Genomic DNA, 6,354 nt, shown 5'->3' with positions numbered 1-6,354 from the left:
CGACGGAGCCTCTGGTTTGAACCTTCCAGCCAGCTCCAAACCTGAGGGCTACAGTCTGTTCCAGGACGATATTTCAGACCGCGAGCTGCATCTTTAGTCTGTGAGCAAGGCTAGCGGCCTTTACCACTACTGCCAGTAGCCGAAAAGAATGGAGGATGGACACTGAGCGATAAATTGTGATAAAAAAATCCATCTTGTTGACCCCTCCCATATGTTTATTGTAAACTAGAATAACTTCTGGCCAGTCGATTTCTACATATTTCTCCGGAACCTATAAAAAAACGCTATTGCCAAAAGAAAAACTCATAAAATATGTACATCTGAGTAACACAGACGAAAAATCCACTAAATTCATTTTATGTCGATTTTGAGGTGGGCACACGGCCGAATAGATTTTTTCAGCGCCTAAGTGATGGAATATGTTTCAGGTTGCAAAACCGGCTATAAACCGTCCAAAATGGCTGTTGAAAATCATGTTCGGTTTCAAAAGCAGCTAACTGCATGTTTGTCTTCGGGTGCAAAGCCCGCTGAATGCCCAGTAGGCGTGGCTGTCGCCCTGTCATGTCCGGATGCAAAGCTCGTGAACAGACATCAGACTTACCAATGTGGACATTCAAAGGTGCCTGTCTCTCTCTTACGAATAGAATGGATATTTTTGTTATTCAGCTTTAGGTTGGCTCTGCTGTAACTAATTCGTACGCAACAATAACATTCTCGCTGCCAATGCATTGTCGTTTGGATGGGACGAGTGTATCGTGATTATCTCAGTGTCACTTATCATGCAGTTAGCGGGCTTTGCGTCTAGGCTACTCAGCTTACAATATACCGTATGATATACAACGTGTAACATTACCTCCATCATTGTTCTCTTGTTCAAAATTATCGCCAGGATCATCGCATAGGTCGTCAATTTTAGATGACTTAAGGAGCTCTATAACCTCTGTAAGAGGTCTTCTTCTGTAAGACGTCTTCGTCTATCTTGGACTCGGGGCATTGTGAAATCACCGTAAGATGACTAAAAAGACAACGAAATAATGTCTTAAATTTCTATGCTATTACAACCTTTCAATCACAATGTCCTCATTTGGAGGCATGTATAAAGTTATAAATATTTCACTTAGCTTCCGTTCTGAAAGACACCTTTAGTTTTCGCCTTCACGAATGCACCTTTATACGCACAAATAAATTTTTTTGCCTAAACTCAGAAGATATTAACCGGCTGATGTGAGGCACAAAGATTACTGGAAAGCGTCCTTGTGAGTGTGCACATTCAGTTTTGTTTTGTGGTACCGCTGATTGGCAGGAGATGCCAACACTGTTCTCAAATAAACTCTCTGTTTGTGACAATATGAGGACAACAATCGCAAATGGTAAAATTAATTTTAATATACTAAGCATTTATCTAGTACCGTATGTCCTTATTTGAGGCCACCGTGACCGAAGGGGTTAAATTATCCGTCACACGCCCAAGCGGAAACCACAAGCTGTGCTGTTATTGTCATGTCAACTGCCACACCACTGTCAGCAGAAAAATGTCAAAAATCCTGACGGTGTGGCCTTCAACTGTTTTTAAGACTGTTTAACATTTTATCAATCCGTTCACATACAGAGTTTCTGGTTAATGAAACATATTTCAATAAGTGTGCTTCTCCAGACACAAAGTCGACTGGATGTTGATAGACTAACTCTAAAAAAATCCTGAACAAGTAAAATCCTCATTTTTTTGTGACTGATGCTCGTTTGGAAGTTCAAAATAGCGAAACTGCAATTTTAGGTATTAAATGACCTAAATACTGTATCCTTTGTGTGGACTGTAGATGTGTTTGAAATGGAGAGTTTGCGACCTGAGGGCACAATGTTTTAAATTCCACCGAGGCGTCTAGTTGAGGAAATATAAGAAGTGCCTGGGTAAGCAACAAAAGAAAAAAAATGTTATATACATGGTATACATATGTCGTATCACCTCGTTTTTAGCCGGCCGGAGTGGCCAAGCGATTCTAGACGCTGCAGTCTGGAACCGCGCGACCACTACGGTCGCAGGTTCGAATCCTGACTCGGGCATGGATGTGTGTGTTGTCCTTAGGTTAGTTGGGTTTAAGTAGTTCTAAGTTCTAGGGGACTGATGACCTCAGAAGTTAAGTCCCATAGTGCTCAGAGCCATTTTGAACCTCGTTTTATTTCTATAAAAGTTTTCAGTGTAGGATGTGACGGCTGAATAAATTTTCGAGCTGATACAATAGCCTGCTTGTAAATGAATTCACTTCTTTGATTTCTAGGCCATCGATGGCGACGCAGGTAAGTACTGCTTTGTATGGTTAGTGGTTCGTTGCTGAACGAATAGAGGCAGCGGGAGTGTGGATGCCTTCGCCGTCATAGCTACGTACGAAGCATCCGCTGCTCAGATTCCACAAATACTGCAGAGGCGAAAACACGCGATAGATGTAGGACGTTTTGCCGCAACGAAAATCACAGAACCAACTGCCTGTTGCGCTGTCAGCGTCACTTGAAGTGCGCTCTAAGACCAAAAAGAAAAGAAAAAAAAAACCGAGACAACACAAATGAGTTATGCAAATTAGTTAGAAATTGATCTTAATACAGGTATCGATGGAAAATGGAAAGTTGTTAACTTTGGCGGCCGACGGATGGATGTGTGACGCTGCAGCTTAGTTTCACCAGGCAGCTGGCAAGCATAGTAAATACACTACTGGCCATTAAAATTGCTACACCAAGAAGAAATGCAGATGATAAACGGGTATTCATTGGACAAATATATTATACTAGAACTGACATGTGATTACATTTTCACGCAATTTTGGTGCATAGATCCTGAGAAATCAGTACCCAGAACAACAACCTCTGGCCGTAATAACTGCCTTGATACGCCTGGGCATTGAGTCAAACAGAGCTTGGATGGCTTGTACAGGTACAGCTGCCCATGCAGCTTCAACACGAAAGCACAGTTCATCAAGAGTAGTGACTGGCGTATTGTGACGAGCCAGTTGCTAGGCCACCATTGACCAGACGTTTTCAATTGGTGAGAGGTCTGGAGAATGTGCTGGCCAGGGCAGCAGTCGAACATTCTCTGTATCCAGGAGGCCCGTACAGGACCGGCAACATGCGGTCGTGCTTTATCCTGCTGAAATGTAGGGTAGAGCCACGGGTCGTAACCCATCTGAAATGTAACGTCCACTGTTCAAAGTGCCGTCAATGCCAACAAGAGGTGACCGAGACGTGTAACCAATGGTACCCCATACCATCACGCCGGGTGATACGCCAGTATGGCGATGACAAATACACGCTTCCAATGTGCGTTCACCGCGATGTCGCCAAACACGGATGCGACCATCATGTTGCTGTACACAGAACCTGGATTCATCCTAAAAAATGACGATTTGCCATTCGTGCACCCAGGTTCGTCGTTGAGTACATCATCGCAGGCGCTCCTGTCTGTGATGCAGCTTCAAGGGTAACCGCAGCCGCGGACTGCTAGCTGATAGTCCATGCTGCTGCAAACGTCGCCCAACTGTTCGTGCAGATGATTGTTGTCTTGCAAACGTCCCCATCTGTTGACTCAGGGATCGAGACGTGGCTGCACGATTCGTTACAGCCATGCGGATAAGGTGCCTGTCATCTCGACTGCTAGTGATACGAGGCCGTTCTGATCCTGCACGGCGTTCCGTATTACCCTCCTGAACCCACCGATTCCATATTCTACTAACAGTCATTGGATCTCGACCAACGCGGGCAGCAATGTCGCGATACTATAAACCGCATTCGCGATAGGCTACAATCCGACCTTTATCAAAGTCGGAAACGTGATGGTACGCATTTCTCCTCCTTAAACGAGGCATCACAACAACGTTTCACCAGGCAACGCCGGTCACCTGCTGTTTGTGTATGAGAAATCGGTTGGAAACTTTCCCCGTGTCAGCTTGTTGTAGGTGTCGCCACCGGCGCCAACCTTGTGTGAATGCTCTGAAAAGCTAATCATTTGCATATCACAGCATCTTCTTCCTGTCGGTTAAATTTCGCGTCTGTAGCACGTCATCTTCGTGGTGTAGCAATTTTAATGTCCAGTAGTGTAAGGTACATGTCGATTCTCTCCTCCGGCAGAGGCCATGAAGGCCCAAAGGTACCGACTAACTGCCGTGTGATCCTCAGCCCACAGGCGTCACTGGATGCAGAGACGGAGGGGCATGTGGTCAGCACACCGCTCTCCCGACCGTATGTCAGTTTCCGAGACCGGAGCCGCTACTTCTCAGTCAAGTAGCTCATCAGTTTGCCTCACAAGGGCTGAGTGCACCCCGCTTGCCAACAGCGCTCGGCAGACCGGATGGTCACCCATCCAATTGCTAGCCCAGCCCAACAGCTCTTGACTTCGGTGATCTGACGGGAACCGGTGTTACCACTGCGGCAAGGCCGTTGGCGTACATGTCGATACCAGGGCATAAAATTTTTGAGATTTACTCCATGCACCCAGCTGGACAGTAACTATGTCTTGCATATGCGCACAGGTCAGCATTTGAGAGAGGGTGTGAAGTTGGATCCAAAGAAGCCGAGTGAAGTATTCGGCGAATCGCTCGACGTCTGAATAGGAGCGATGCCAGTATTCAACGATGTTGGCAGGAATGGGAGAACCATGGTCGAACACAGTGTCAAGAAGGAAGCGATCACCGTAGAGAGACGACAGTACTTGAGGACCGAGCAATCGGCTGAGTCGCACTGAGTCGCATTCAGAGCCGTCGATTCATTATTATCATCGATCCGACGTGCAGTTGGTGCTGCAGTGACCACAGAGGACCATTAATAGGCGGCTCACAGAAAGGGGACTGAGCTCAAGGCGCCCCTTGCGTCGACTCTCAACAAGCCCGTTTGCAGTGGTGTCGGGTACATTCAGCCTGGAATCCCATTGACTGGAGCAGAATTGTCTACAGTGATGAGTCCCGCTTCGAACAGAGCCCCAGTGACTAGTGAATATGTGTCTGGAGTATCCCCAGACACACGTGGGATACAAATCTGACTGTCGATCGCTATACGGCCCCACTTCCAGGACTAATGGTCTGGGGTGCCATTTCATTTCATAGAGGGACCCGTCTGGTCGGCATCCGGGGCACTCTTACAGCACAATGGTAGGTCTACGATATTCTACACCCCCCCCCCCTCCCCCTCATGTTGGCCTTCATGGCAAAAACATCCTGGGCTTACCTTTCAGTAAGGCAATGCCTGCCCGCATGCATCGAGAGTGTCTACCGCGTGTCTTCGTGCTCGTCAAACCCTACCTTGGCCAGAACGTTCGCCGGATCTCACACCAAATGAGAACGTTTGGAGCATTGTGGGTAGGGACATCCGTCGAGCTCGGAATTTTGACGATCTAACGCGCCTTTTCGACAGGATTTGGCACGATAACAGTCGGGAGGACATCTAACAACTCTGTCAATCAATGCGACGCCGAAAAACTGCTTGCATAAGCGCCAGAGGTGGACCAAAGCGTTATTGACTTGCTCAATCTGTGAAGCTCTTTCTCTTGAATAAATCATCAATTTTTTCTAAATTTGTAATCATTTGTTTGTCTGTACATATACCGATTTCCGTCCCATTCTTATAATTTCTTCGTGATGTGTCGGTTTTTTCCCCTGAGAGAGTATTTCAGGGTTAGAGGTTGAATAGTAACATTAAGTACACAAACAAAAAAAAAAAAAAAAACAAGGTATCTCTCTTGCATAAGTTTCCGGGTTGAATTTACGCTCTGCAGGAGAGTGTGCTCTGATTTGAAACTTCCAGTGCTGAAGCACGAGCACTAGTCCCGCGAGGTGTACAGGAGAACTGTGAAGTTTTGAAGGCAAAAGATGAGGTACGGACGGAAGGGGTGCCGTGAGGATGGGTTATGAGTCCTTCTTAGATTGCTCAATAGGCAGAGAACTTGTCTGCGAAAAGCAAATGTTTGAGTCCCGGTCCAGGACAAGATTAAATCTGACAGGAAGTGTCTTGGATAAGGTTCCTCTGAACGTTTCAATCCGTGGAAGGTAATAAATCGAACGTGAGGTCACTGCGTATGAAGCACTGTCAGTGTCAAATAGGGGGGCTGTTAAAGTAGCTGCCCCATTGCGGTGAATAATATGGTAGTTCTTTACTAGGAGCAGAATTTATTCAAGAATTGGTTCCCCGCTGATTTGCAGTTATCACAAGCAATTTAATTTTGAGTTAAAACTTGAGTGATATCGTTGACTACGTTCCTTGTTCTCAGGCAACCCCTGTGCACTCGTTTGTGGGATTATTCACCTTTAGGTACTTTGCACAACTTCCTTCCCTGCGAAATAATTCTGTGCTTTAAGAGCTTCACAGTTGATTCGTCCG

General features: G+C 46.1%; 1 pseudogene; it reads right to left on the bottom strand.

The window, feature by feature from the left end:
* Positions 1-4,309: 4,309 nt before the first annotated feature.
* Positions 4,310-4,427, bottom strand: LOC126209781 (5S ribosomal RNA; annotated as a pseudogene).
* Between the last annotated feature and the right edge of the window lie 1,927 nt (positions 4,428-6,354).

The sequence above is a fragment of the Schistocerca nitens genome, chromosome 1 (assembly GCF_023898315.1).
Source record: "Schistocerca nitens isolate TAMUIC-IGC-003100 chromosome 1, iqSchNite1.1, whole genome shotgun sequence".
Lineage (NCBI taxonomy): Eukaryota > Metazoa > Arthropoda > Insecta > Orthoptera > Acrididae > Schistocerca > Schistocerca nitens.
The sequence above is the reverse complement of the archived record's forward strand: the minus strand, read 5'-3'. Positions and strand labels throughout refer to the sequence as shown.